Source organism: Equus caballus, chromosome 3 (assembly GCF_041296265.1).
Source record: "Equus caballus isolate H_3958 breed thoroughbred chromosome 3, TB-T2T, whole genome shotgun sequence".
In the NCBI taxonomy this organism is placed as follows: domain Eukaryota; kingdom Metazoa; phylum Chordata; class Mammalia; order Perissodactyla; family Equidae; genus Equus; species Equus caballus.
In genome coordinates this window covers 38,329,561-38,343,376 of record NC_091686.1, presented here as the reverse complement: position 1 = coordinate 38,343,376, position 13,816 = coordinate 38,329,561, and positions in this window count along the sequence as shown.

Genomic DNA, 13,816 nt, shown 5'->3' with positions numbered 1-13,816 from the left:
GCACTGTGCAGAGCGAGTGGTTTCTTAGCTTCCCAAAGAGCTGGAAGCAAGATGCTGTGGGGCCCAACTCGCCCTTTGGAAAGAAGACTGCACGATGTGCCTTTCAGCTCTAGGGCAAAGTAGCACACCCAGAGCAGAAGTCCTACTTCAGCCAGATCAGGCCTGCAAAGAAACTGCGTTTCACAGGCCTTTGGAAGAGATGTTCCCGGTAGGCTGTAAGAGCACTGTGCAGAGCGAGTGGTTTCTTAGCTTCCCAAAGAGCTGGAAGCAAGATGCTGTGGGGCCCAACTCGCCCTTTGGAAAGAAGCCTGCACGTTGTGCCTTTCAGCTCTAGGGCAAAGTAGCACACCCAGAGCAGAAGTCCTACTTCAGCCAGATCAGGCCTGCAAAGAAACTGCGTTTCACAAGCCTTTGGAAGAGATGTTCCCGGTAGGCTGTAAGAGCACTGTGCAGAGCGAGTTGTTTCTTAGCTTCCCAAAGAGCTGGAAGCAAGATGCTGTGGGGCCCAACTCGCCCTTTGGAAAGAAGCCTGCACGTTGTGCCTTTCAGCTCTAGGGCAAAGTAGCACACCCAGAGCAGAAGTCCTACTTCAGCCAGATCAGGCCTGCAGAGAAACTGCGTTTCACAGGCCTTTGGAAGAGATGTTCCCACTAGGCTGTAAGAGCACTGTGCAGAGCGAGTTGTTTCTTAGCTTCCCAAAGAGCTGGAAGCAAGATGCTGTGGGGCCCAACTCGCCCTTTGGAAAGAAGCCTGCACGTTGTGCCTTTCAGCTCTAGGGCAAAGTAGCACACCCAGAGCAGAAGTCCTACTTCAGCCAGATCAGGCCTGCAAAGAAACTGCGTTTCACAGGCCTTTGGAAGAGATGTTCCCGGTAGGCTGTAAGAGCACTGTGCAGAGCGAGTTGTTTCTTAGCTTCCCAAAGAGCTGGAAGCAAGATGCTGTGGGGCCCAACTCGCCCTTTGGAAAGAAGCCTGCACGTTGTGCCTTTCAGCTCTAGGCGCAAAGTAGCACACCCAGAGCAGAAGTCCTACTTCAGCCAGATCAGGCCTGCAAAGAAACTGCGTTTCACAGGCCTTTGGAAGACATGTTCCCACTAGGCTGTAAGAGCACTGTGCAGAGCGAGTTGTTTCTTAGCTTCCCAAAGAGCTGGAAGCAAGATGCTGTGGGGCCCAACTCGCCCTTTGGAAAGAAGCCTGCACGTTGTGCCTTTCAGCTCTAGGGCAAAGTAGAACACCCAGAGCAGAAGTCCTACTTCAGCCAGATCAGGCCTGCAAAGAAACTGCGTTTCACAAGCCTTTGGAAGAGATGTTCCCGGTAGGCTGTAAGAGCACTGTGCAGAGCGAGTTGTTTCTTAGCTTCCCAAAGAGCTGGAAGCAAGATGCTGTGGGGCCCAACTCGCCCTTTGGAAAGAAGCCTGCACGTTGTGCCTTTCAGCTCTAGGGCAAAGTAGCACACCCAGAGCAGAAGTCCTACTTCAGCCAGATCAGGCCTGCAGAGAAACTGCGTTTCACAGGCCTTTGGAAGAGATGTTCCCACTAGGCTGTAAGAGCACTGTGCAGAGCGAGTTGTTTCTTAGCTTCCCAAAGAGCTGGAAGCAAGATGCTGTGGGGCCCAACTCGCCCTTTGGAAAGAAGCCTGCACGTTGTGCCTTTCAGCTCTAGGGCAAAGTAGCACACCCAGAGCAGAAGTCCTACTTCAGCCAGATCAGGCCTGCAAAGAAACTGCGTTTCACAGGCCTTTGGAAGAGATGTTCCCGGTAGGCTGTAAGAGCACTGTGCAGAGCGAGTTGTTTCTTAGCTTCCCAAAGAGCTGGAAGCAAGATGCTGTGGGGCCCAACTCGCCCTTTGGAAAGAAGCCTGCACGTTGTGGCTTTCAGCTATAGGGCAAAGTAGCACACCCAGAGCAGAAGTCCTACTTCAGCCAGATCAGGCCTGCAAAGAAACTGCGTTTCACAGGCCTTTGGAAGACATGTTCCCGGTAGGCTGTAAGAGCACTGTGCAGAGCGAGTTGTTTCTTAGCTTCCCAAAGAGCTGGAAGCAAGATGCTGTGGGGCCCAACTCGCCCTTTGGAAAGAAGCCTGCACGTTGTGCCTTTCAGCTCTAGGGCAAAGTAGCACACCCAGAGCAGAAGTCCTACTTCAGCCAGATCAGGCCTGCAAAGAAACTGCGTTTCACAGGCCTTTGGAAGAGATGCTCCCGGTAGGCTGTAAGAGCACTGTGCAGAGCGAGTTGTTTCTTAGCTTCCCAAAGAGCTGGAAGCAAGATGCTGTGGGGCCCAACTCGCCCTTTGGAAAGAAGCCTGCACGTTGGGCCTTTCAGCTCTAGGGCAAAGTAGCACACCCAGAGCAGAAGTCCTACTTCAGCCAGATCAGGCCTGCAAAGAAACTGCGTTTCACAGGCCTTTGGAAGAGATGTTCCCGGTAGGCTGTAAGAGCACTGTGCAGAGCGAGTTGTTTCTTAGCTTCCCAAAGAGCTGGAAGCAAGATGCTGTGGGGCCCAACTCGCCCTTTGGAAAGAAGCCTGCACGTTGTGCCTTTGAGCTCTAGGGCAAAGTAGCACACCCAGAGCAGAAGTCCTACTTCAGCCAGATCAGGCCTGCAAAGAAACTGCGTTTCACATGCCTTTGGTAGAGTTGTTCCCGGTAGGCTGTAAGAGCACTGTGCAGAGCGAGTTGTTTCTTAGCTTGCCAAAGAGCTGGAAGCAAGACGCTGTGGGGCCCAACTCGCCCTTTGGAAAGAAGCCTGCACGTTGTGCCTTTCAGCTCTAGGGCAAAGTAGAACACCCAGAGCAGAAGTCCTACTTCAGCCAGATCAGGCCTGCAAAGAAACTGCGTTTCACAGGCCTTTGGAAGACATGTTCCCGGAAGGCTGTAAGAGCACTGTGCAGAGCGAGTTGTTTCTTAGCTTCCCAAAGAGCTGGAAGCAAGATGCTGTGGGGCCCAACTCGCCCTTTGGAAAGAAGCCTGCACGTTGTGCTCTTCAGCTCTAGGGCAAAGTAGCACACCCAGAGCAGAAGTATAACTTCAGCCAGATCAGGCCTGCAAAGAAACTGTGTTTCACTGGCCTTTGGAAGAGATGTTCCAACTAGGCTGTAAGAGCACTGTGCAGAGCGAGTTGTTTCTTAGCTTCCCAAAGAGCTGGAAGCAAGACGCTGTGGGGCCCAACTCGCCCTTGGGAAAGAAGCCTGCACGTTGTGCCTTTCAGGTGTAGGGCAAAGTAGAACACCCAGAGCAGAAGTCCTACTTCAGCCAGATCAGGCCTGCAAAGAAACTGCGTTTCACAGGCCTTTGGAAGACATGTTCCCGGAAGGATGTAAGAGCACTGTGCAGAGCGAGTTGTTTCTTAGCTTCCCAAAGAGCTGGAAGCAAGATGCTGTGGGGCCCAACTCGCCCTTTGGAAAGAAGCCTGCACATTGTGCCTTTCATCTCTAGGGCAAAGTAGCACCCCGAGAGCAGACGTCCCACTTCAGCCAGATCAGGCCTGCAAAGAAACTGCGTTTCACAGGCCTTTGGAAGAGATGCTCCCGGTAGGCTGTAAGAGCACTGTGCAGAGCGAGTTGTTTCTTAGCTTCCCAAAGAGCTGGAAGCAAGATGCTGTGGGGCCCAACTCGCCCTTTGGAAAGAAGCCTGCACGTTGTGCCTTTCAGCTCTAGGGCAAAGTAGCAAACCCAGAGCAGAAGTCCTACTTCAGCCAGATCAGGCCTGCAAAGAAACTGCGTTTCACAGGCCTTTGGAAGACATGTTCCCACTAGGCTGTAAGAGCACTGTGCAGAGCGAGTTGTTTCTTAGCTTCCCAAAGAGCTGGAAGCAAGATGCTGTGGGGCCCAACTCGCCCTTTGGAAAGAAGCCTGCACGTTGGGCCTTTCAGCTCTAGGGCAAAGTAGCACACCCAGAGCAGAAGTCCTACTTCAGCCAGATCAGGCCTGCAAAGAAACTGCGTTTCACAGGCCTTTGGAAGAGATGTTCCCGGTAGGCTGTAAGAGCACTGTGCAGAGCGAGTTGTTTCTTAGCTTCCCAAAGAGCTGGAAGCAAGATGCTGTGGGGCCCAACTCGCCCTTTGGAAAGAAGCCTGCACGTTGTGCCTTTGAGCTCTAGGGCAAAGTAGCACACCCAGAGCAGAAGTCCTACTTCAGCCAGATCAGGCCTGCAAAGAAACTGCGTTTCACAGGCCTTTGGAAGACATGTTCCCGGTAGGCTGTAAGAGCACTGTGCAGAGCGAGTTGTTTCTTAGCTTCCCAAAGAGCTGGAAGCAAGATGCTGTGGGGCCCAACTCGCCCTTTGGAAAGAAGCCTGCACGTTGTGCCTTTCAGCTCTAGGGCAAAGTGGCACACCCAGAGCAGAAGTCCTACTTCAGCCAGATCAGGCCTGCAAAGAAACTGCGTTTCACAGACATTTGGAAGAGATGTTCCCAGTAGGCTGTAAGAGAACTGTGCAGAGCGAGTTGTTTCTTAGCTTCCCAAAGAGCTGGAAGCAAGATGCTGTGGGGCCCAACTCGCCCTTTGGAAAGAAGCCTGCACGTTGTGCCTTTCAGCTCTAGGGCAAAGTAGCACACCCAGAGCAGAAGTCCTACTTCAGCCAGATCAGGCCTGCAAAGAAACTGCGTTTCACAGGCCTTTGGAAGAGTTGTTCCCGGTAGGCTGTAAGAGAACTGTGCAGAGCGAGTTGTTTCTTAGCTTGCCAAAGAGCTGGAAGCAAGACGCTGTGGGGCCCAACTCGCCCTTTGGAAAGAAGCCTGCACGTTGTGCCTTTCAGCTCTAGGGCAAAGTAGCACACCCAGAGCAGAAGTCCTACTTCAGCCAGATCAGGCCTGCAAAGAAACTGCGTTTCACAGGCCTTTGGAAGAGATGTTCCCGGTAGGCTGTAAGAGCACTGTGCAGAGCAAGTTGTTTCTTAGCTTCCCAAAGAGCTGGAAGCAAGACGCTGTGGGGCCCAACTCGCCCTTTGGAAAGAAGCCTGCACGTTGTGCCTTTCAGCTCTAGGGCAAAGTAGCACACCCAGAGCAGAAGTCCTACTTCAGCCAGATCAGGCCTGCAAAGAAACTGCGTTTCACAGGCCTTTGGAAGAGATGTTCCCGGTAGGCTGTAAGAGCACTGTGCAGAGCGAGTTGTTTCTTAGCTTCCCAAAGAGCTGGAAGCAAGATGCTGTGGGGCCCAACTCGCCCTTTGGAAAGAAGCCTGCACGTTGTGCCTTTCAGCTCTAGGCGCAAAGTAGCACACCCAGAGCAGAAGTCCTACTTCAGCCAGATCAGGCCTGCAAAGAAACTGCGTTTCACAGGCCTTTGGAAGACATGTTCCCACTAGGCTGTAAGAGCACTGTGCAGAGCGAGTTGTTTCTTAGCTTCCCAAAGAGCTGGAAGCAAGATGCTGTGGGGCCCAACTCGCCCTTTGGAAAGAAGCCTGCACGTTGGGCCTTTCAGCTCTAGGGCAAAGTAGCACACCCAGAGCAGAAGTCCTACTTCAGCCAGATCAGGCCTGTAAAGAAACTGCGTTTCACAGGCCTTTGGAAGACATGTTCCCGGTAGGCTGTAAGAGCACTGTGCAGAGCGAGTTGTTTCTTAGCTTCCCAAAGAGCTGGAAGCAAGATGCTGTGGGGCCCAACTCGCCCTTTGGAAAGAAGCCTGCACGTTGTGCCTTTCAGGTCTAGGGCAAAGTAGAACACCCAGAGCAGAAGTCCTACTTCAGCCAGATCAGGCCTGCAAAGAAACTGCGTTTCACAGGCCTTTGGAAGAGATGTTCCCGGTAGGCTGTAAGAGCACTGTGCAGAGCGAGTTGTTTCTTAGCTTCCCAAAGAGCTGGAAGCAAGATGCTGTGGGGCCCAACTCGCCCTTTGGAAAGAAGCCTGCACGTTGTGCCTTTCAGCTCTAGGGCAAAGTAGCACACCCAGAGCAGAAGTCCTACTTCAGCCAGATCAGGCCTGCAAAGAAACTGCGTTTCACAGGCCTTTGGAAGACATGTTCCCACTAGGCTGTAAGAGCACTGTTCAGAGCGAGTTGTTTCTTAGCTTCCCAAAGTGCTGGAAGCAAGATGCTGTGGGGCCCAACTCGCCCTTTGGAAAGAAGCCTGCACGTTGTGCCTTTCAGCTCTAGGGCAAAGTAGCACACCCAGAGCAGAAGTCCTACTTCAGCCAGATCAGGCCTGCAAAGAAACTGCGTTTCACAGGCCTTTGGAAGAGATGTTCCCGGTAGGCTGTAAGAGCACTGTGCAGAGCAAGTTGTTTCTTAGCTTCCCAAAGAGCTGGAAGCAAGACGCTGTGGGGCCCAACTCGCCCTTTGGAAAGAAGCCTGCACGTTGTGCCTTTCAGCTCTAGGGCAAAGTAGCACACCCAGAGCAGAAGTCCTACTTCAGCCAGATCAGGCCTGCAAAGAAACTGCGTTTCACAGGCCTTTGGAAGAGATGTTCCCGGTAGGCTGTAAGAGCACTGTGCAGAGCGAGTTGTTTCTTAGCTTCCCAAAGAGCTGGAAGCAAGATGCTGTGGGGCCCAACTCGCCCTTTGGAAAGAAGCCTGCACGTTGTGCCTTTCAGCTCTAGGCGCAAAGTAGCACACCCAGAGCAGAAGTCCTACTTCAGCCAGATCAGGCCTGCAAAGAAACTGCGTTTCACAGGCCTTTGGAAGACATGTTCCCACTAGGCTGTAAGAGCACTGTGCAGAGCGAGTTGTTTCTTAGCTTCCCAAAGAGCTGGAAGCAAGATGCTGTGGGGCCCAACTCGCCCTTTGGAAAGAAGCCTGCACGTTGGGCCTTTCAGCTCTAGGGCAAAGTAGCACACCCAGAGCAGAAGTCCTACTTCAGCCAGATCAGGCCTGTAAAGAAACTGCGTTTCACAGGCCTTTGGAAGACATGTTCCCGGTAGGCTGTAAGAGCACTGTGCAGAGCGAGTTGTTTCTTAGCTTCCCAAAGAGCTGGAAGCAAGATGCTGTGGGGCCCAACTCGCCCTTTGGAAAGAAGCCTGCACGTTGTGCCTTTCAGCTCTAGGGCAAAGTGGCACACCCAGAGCAGAAGTCCTACTTCAGCCAGATCAGGCCTGCAAAGAAACTGCGTTTCACAGACATTTGGAAGAGATGTTCCCAGTACGCTGTAAGAGCACTGTGCAGAGCGAGTTGTTTCTTAGCTTCCCAAAGAGCTGGAAGCAAGATGCTGTGGGGCCCAACTCGCCCTTTGGAAAGAAGCCTGCACGTTGTGCCTTTCAGCTCTAGGGCAAAGTAGCACACCCAGAGCAGAAGTCCTACTTCAGCCAGATCAGGCCTGCAAAGAAACTGCGTTTCACAGGCCTTTGGTAGAGTTGTTCCCGGTAGGCTGTAAGAGCACTGTGCAGAGCGAGTTGTTTCTTAGCTTGCCAAAGAGCTGGAAGCAAGACGCTGTGGGGCCCAACTCGCCCTTTGGAAAGAAGCCTGCACGTTGTGCCTTTCAGCTCTAGGGCAAAGTAGCACACCCAGAGCAGAAGTCCTACTTCAGCCAGATCAGGCCTGCAAAGAAACTGCGTTTCACAGGCCTTTGGAAGAGATGTTCCCGGTAGGCTGTAAGAGCACTGTGCAGAGCGAGTGGTTTCTTAGCTTCCCAAAGAGCTGGAAGCAAGATGCTGTGGGGCCCAACTCACCCTTTGGAAAGAAGCCTGCACGTTGTGCCTTTCAGCTCTAGGGCAAAGTAGCACACCCAGAGCAGAAGTCCTACTTCAGCCAGATCAGGCCTGCAAAGAAACTGCGTTTCACAGGCTTTTAGAAGTGATGTTCCCGGTAGGCTGTAAGAGCACTGTGCAGAGCGAGTTGTTTCTTAGCTTCCCAAAGAGCTGGAAGCAAGATGCTGTGGGGCCCAACTCGCCCTTTGGAAAGAAGCCTGCACGTTGTGCCTTTCAGCTCTAGGCTCAAAGTAGCACACCCAGAGCAGAAGTCCTACTTCAGCCAGATCAGGCCTGCAAAGAAACTGCGTTTCACAGGCCTTTGGAAGACATGTTCCCACTAGGCTGTAAGAGCACTGTGCAGAGCGAGTTGTTTCTTAGCTTCCCAAAGAGCTGGAAGCAAGATGCTGTGGGGCCCAACTCGCCCTTTGGAAAGAAGCCTGCACATTGGGCCTTTCAGCTCTAGGGCAAAGTAGCACACCCAGAGCAGAAGTCCTACTTCAGCCAGATCAGGCCTGCAAAGAAACTGCGTTTCACAGGCCTTTGGAAGACATGTTCCCGGTAGGCTGTAAGAGCACTGTGCAGAGCGAGTTGTTTCTTAGCTTCCCAAAGAGCTGGAAGCAAGATGCTGTGGGGCCCAACTCGCCCTTTGGAAAGAAGCCTGCACGTTGTGCCTTTCAGCTCTAGGGCAAAGTAGCACACCCAGAGCAGAAGTCCTACTTCAGGCAGATCAGGCCTGCAAAGAAACTGCGTTTCACAGGCCTTTGGAAGACATGTTCCCGGTAGGTGGTAAGAGCACTGTGCAGAGCGAGTTGTTTCTTAGCTTCCCAAAGAGCTGGAAGCAAGATGCTGTGGGGCCCAACTCGCCCTTTGGAAAGAAGCCTGCACGTTGTGCCTTTCAGCTCTAGGGCAAAGTAGCACACCCAGAGCAGAAGTCCTACTTCAGCCAGATCAGGCCTGCAAAGAAACTGCTTTTCACTGGCCTTTGGAAGAGATGTTCCCACTAGGCTGTAAGAGCACTGTGCAGAGCGAATTGTTTCTTAGCTTCCCAAAGAGCTGGAAGCAAGATGCTGTGGGGCCCAACTCGCCCTTTGGAAAGAAGCCTGCACGTTGTGCCTTTCAGCTCTAGGGCAAAGTAGCACACCCAGAGCAGAAGTCCTACTTCAGGCAGATCAGGCCTGCAAAGAAACTGCGTTTCACAGGCCTTTGGAAGAGATGTTCCCGGTAGGCTGTAAGAGCACTGTGCAGAGCGAGTTGTTTCTTAGCTTCCCAAAGAGCTGGAAGCAAGATGCTGTGGGGCCCAACTCGCCCTTTGGAAAGAAGCCTGCACGTTGTGCCTTTCAGCTCTAGGGCAAAGTAGCACACCCAGAGCAGAAGTCCTACTTCAGCCAGATCAGGCCTGCAAAGAAACTGCGTTTCACAGGCCTTTGGAAGACATGTTCCCGGTAGGCTGTAAGAGCACTGTGCAGAGCGAGTTGTTTCTTAGCTTCCCAAAGAGCTGGAAGCAAGATGCTGTGGGGCCCAACTCGCCCTTTGGAAAGAAGCCTGCACGTTGTGCCTTTCAGCTCTAGGGCAAAGTGGCACACCCAGAGCAGAAGTCCTACTTCAGCCAGATCAGGCCTGCAAAGAAACTGCGTTTCACAGACATTTGGAAGACATGTTCCCAGTAGGCTGTAAGAGCACTGTGCAGAGCGAGTTGTTTCTTAGCTTCCCAAAGAGCTGGAAGCAAGATGCTGTGGGGCCCAACTCGCCCTTTGGAAAGAAGCCTGCACGTTGTGCCTTTCAGCTCTAGGGCAAAGTAGCACACCCAGAGCAGAAGTCCTACTTCAGCCAGATCAGGCCTGCAAAGAAACTGCGTTTCACAGGCCTTTGGTAGAGTTGTTCCCGGTAGGCTGTAAGAGCACTGTGCAGAGCGAGTTGTTTCTTAGCTTGCCAAAGAGCTGGAAGCAAGACGCTGTGGGGCCCAACTCGCCCTTTGGAAAGAAGCCTGCACGTTGTGCCTTTCAGCTCTAGGGCAAAGTAGCACACCCAGAGCAGAAGTCCTACTTCAGCCAGATCAGGCCTGCAAAGAAACTACGTTTCACAGGCCTTTGGAAGAGATGTTCCCACTTGGCTGTAAGAGCACTTTGCAGAGCGAGTTGTTTCTTAGCTTCCCAAAGAGCTGGAAGCAAGATGCTGTGGGGCCCAACTCGCCCTTTGGAAAGAAGCCTGCACGTTGTGCCTTTCAGCTCTAGGGCAAAGTAGCACACCCAGAGCAGAAGTCCTACTTCAGCCAGATCAGGCCTGCAAAGAAACTGCGTTTCACAGGCCTTTGGAAGAGATGTTCCCGGTAGGCTGTAAGAGCACTGTGCAGAGCGAGTTGTTTCTTAGCTTCCCAAAGAGCTGGAAGCAAGACGCTGTGGGGCCCAACTCGCCCTTTGGAAAGAAGCCTGCACGTTGTGCCTTTCAGCTCTAGGGCAAAGTAGCACACCCAGAGCAGAAGTCCTACTTCAGCCAGATCAGGCCTGCAAAGAAACTGCGTTTCACAGGCCTTTGGAAGAGATGTTCCCGGTAGGCTGTAAGAGCACTGTGCAGAGCGAGTTGTTTCTTAGCTTCCCAAAGAGCTGGAAGCAAGATGCTGTGGGGCCCAACTCGCCCTTTGGAAAGAAGCCTGCACGTTGTGCCTTTCAGCTCTAGGCGCAAAGTAGCACACCCAGAGCAGAAGTCCTACTTCAGCCAGATCAGGCCTGCAAAGAAACTGCGTTTCACAGGCCTTTGGAAGAGATGTTCCCGGTAGGCTGTAAGAGCACTGTGCAGAGCGAGTTGTTTCTTAGCTTCCCAAAGAGCTGGAAGCAAGATGCTGTGGGGCCCAACTCGCCCTTTGGAAAGAAGCCTGCACGTTGTGCCTTTCAGCTCTAGGGCAAAGTAGCACACCCAGAGCAGAAGTCCTACTTCAGCCAGATCAGGCCTGCAAAGAAACTGCGTTTCACAGGCCTTTGGAAGAGATGTTCCCGGTAGGCTGTAAGAGCACTGTGCAGAGCGAGTGGTTTCTTAGCTTCCCAAAGAGCTGGAAGCAAGATGCTGTGGGGCCCAACTCACCCTTTGGAAAGAAGCCTGCACGTTGTGCCTTTCAGCTCTAGGGCAAAGTAGCACACCCAGAGCAGAAGTCCTACTTCAGCCAGATCAGGCCTGCAAAGAAACTGCGTTTCACAGGCCTTTGGAAGAGATGTTCCCGGTAGGCTGTAAGAGCACTGTGCAGAGCGAGTTGTTTCTTAGCTTCCCAAAGAGCTGGAAGCAAGATGCTGTGGGGCCCAACTCGCCCTTTGGAAAGAAGCCTGCACGTTGTGCCTTTCAGCTCTAGGCGCAAAGTAGCACACCCAGAGCAGAAGTCCTACTTCAGCCAGATCAGGCCTGCAAAGAAACTGCGTTTCACAGGCCTTTGGAAGAGATGTTCCCGGTAGGCTGTAAGAGCACTGTGCAGAGCGAGTTGTTTCTTAGCTTCCCAAAGAGCTGGAAGCAAGATGCTGTGGGGCCCAACTCGCCCTTTGGAAAGAAGCCTGCACGTTGTGCCTTTCAGCTCTAGGCGCAAAGTAGCACACCCAGAGCAGAAGTCCTACTTCAGCCAGATCAGGCCTGCAAAGAAACTGCGTTTCACAGGCCTTTGGAAGAGATGTTCCCGGTAGGCTGTAAGAGCACTGTGCAGAGCGAGTTGTTTCTTAGCTTCCCAAAGAGCTGGAAGCAAGATGCTGTGGGGCCCAACTCACCCTTAGAAAGAAGCCTGCCCGTTGTGCCTTTCAGCTCTAGGCGCAAAGTAGCACACCCAGAGCAGAAGTCCTACTTCAGCCAGATCAGGCCTGCAAAGAAACTGCGTTTCACAAGCCTTTGGAAGAGATGTTCCCGGTAGGCTGTAAGAGCACTGTGCAGAGCGAGTTGTTTCTTAGCTTCCCAAAGAGCTGGAAGCAAGATGCTGTGGGGCCCAACTCGCCCTTTCGAAAGAAGCCTGCACGTTGTGCCTTTCAGCTCTAGGGCAAAGTAGCACACCCAGAGCAGAAGTCCTACTTCAGCCAGATCAGGCCTGCAAAGAAACTGCGTTTCACAGGCCTTTGGAAGACATGTTCCCACTAGGCTGTAAGAGCACTGTGCAGAGCGAGTTGTTTCTTAGCTTCCCAAAGAGCTGGAAGCAAGATGCTGTGGGGCCCAACTCGCCCTTTGGAAAGAAGCCTGCACGTTGTGCCTTTCAGCTCTAGGGCAAAGTAGCACACCCAGAGCAGAAGTCCTACTTCATCCAGATCAGGCCTGCAAAGAAACTGCGTTTCACAGGCCTTTGGAAGAGATGTTCCCGGTAGGCTGTAAGAGCACTGTGCAGAGCGAGTTGTTTCTTAGCTTCCCAAAGAGCTGGAAGCAAGATGCTGTGGGGCCCAACTCGCCCTTTCGAAAGAAGCCTGCACGTTGTGCCTTTCAGCTCTAGGCGCAAAGTAGCACACCCAGAGCAGAAGTCCTACTTCAGCCAGATCAGGCCTGCAAAGAAACTGCGTTTCACAGGCCTTTGGAAGAGATGTTCCCGGTAGGCTGTAAGAGCACTGTGCAGAGCGAGTTGTTTCTTAGCTTCCCAAAGAGCTGGAAGCAAGATGCTGTGGGGCCCAACTCGCCCTTTGGAAAGAAGCCTGCATGTTGTGCCTTTCAGCTCTAGGGCAAAGTAGCACACCCAGAGCAGAAGTCCTACTTCAGCCAGATCAGGCCTGCAGAGAAACTGCGTTTCACAGGCCTTTGGAAGAGATGTTCCCACTAGGCTGTAAGAGCACTGTTCAGAGCGAGTTGTTTCTTAGCTTCCCAAAGAGCTGGAAGCAAGATGCTGTGGGGCCCAACTCGCCCTTTGGAAAGAAGCCTGCACGTTGTGCCTTTCAGCTCTAGGGCAAAGTAGCACACCCAGAGCAGAAGTCCTACTTCAGCCAGATCAGGCCTGCAAAGAAACTGCGTTTCACAGGCCTTTGGAAGAGATGTTCCCGGTAGGCTGTAAGAGCACTGTGCAGAGCGAGTTGTTTCTTAGCTTCCCAAAGAGCTGGAAGCAAGATGCTGTGGGGCCCAACTCGCCCTTTGGAAAGAAGCCTGCACGTTGTGCCTTTCAGCTCTAGGCGCAAAGTAGCACACCCAGAGCAGAAGTCCTACTTCAGCCAGATCAGGCCTGCAAAGAAACTGCGTTTCACAGGCCTTTGGAAGAGATGTTCCCGGTAGGCTGTAAGAGCACTGTGCAGAGCGAGTTGTTTCTTAGCTTCCCAAAGAGCTGGAAGCAAGATGCTGTGGGGCCCAACTCGCCCTTTGGAAAGAAGCCTGCACGTTGTGCCTTTCAGCTCTAGGGCAAAGTAGCACACCCAGAGCAGAAGTCCTACTTCAGCCAGATCAGGCCTGCAAAGAAACTGCGTTTCACAGGCCTTTGGAAGAGATGTTCCCGGTAGGCTGTAAGAGCACTGTGCAGAGCGAGTTGTTTCTTAGCTTCCCAAAGAGCTGGAAGCAAGATGCTGTGGGGCCCAACTCACCCTTTGGAAAGAAGCCTGCACGTTGTGCCTTTCAGCTCTAGGGCAAAGTAGCACACCCAGAGCAGAAGTCCTACTTCAGCCAGATCAGGCCTGCAAAGAAACTGCGTTTCACAGGCCTTTGGAAGAGATGTTCCCGGCAGGCTGTAAGAGCACTGTGCAGAGCGAGTTGTTTCTTAGCTTCCCAAAGAGCTGGAAGCAAGATGCTGTGGGGCCCAACTCACCCTTTGGAAAGAAGCCTGCACGTTGTGCCTTTCAGCTCTAGGGCAAAGTAGCACACCCAGAGCAGAAGTCCTACTTCAGCCAGATCAGGCCTGCAAAGAAACTGCGTTTCACAGGCCTTTGGAAAACATGTTCCCGGTAGGCTGTAAGAGCACTGTGCAGAGCGAGTGGTTTCTTAGCTTCCCAAAGAGCTGGAAGCAAGATGCTGTGGGGCCCAACTCACCCTTTGGAAAGAAGCCTGCACGTTGTGCCTTTCAGCTCTAGGGCAAAGTAGCACACCCAGAGCAGAAGTCCTACTTCAGCCAGATCAGGCCTGCAAAGAAACTGCGTTTCACAGGCCTTTGGAAGAGATGTTCCCGGTAGGCTGTAAGAGCACTGTGCAGAGCGAGTTGTTTCTTAGCTTCCCAAAGAGCTGGAAGCAAGATGCTGTGGGGCCCAACTCGCCCTTTCGAAAGAAGCCTGCACGTTGTGCCTTTC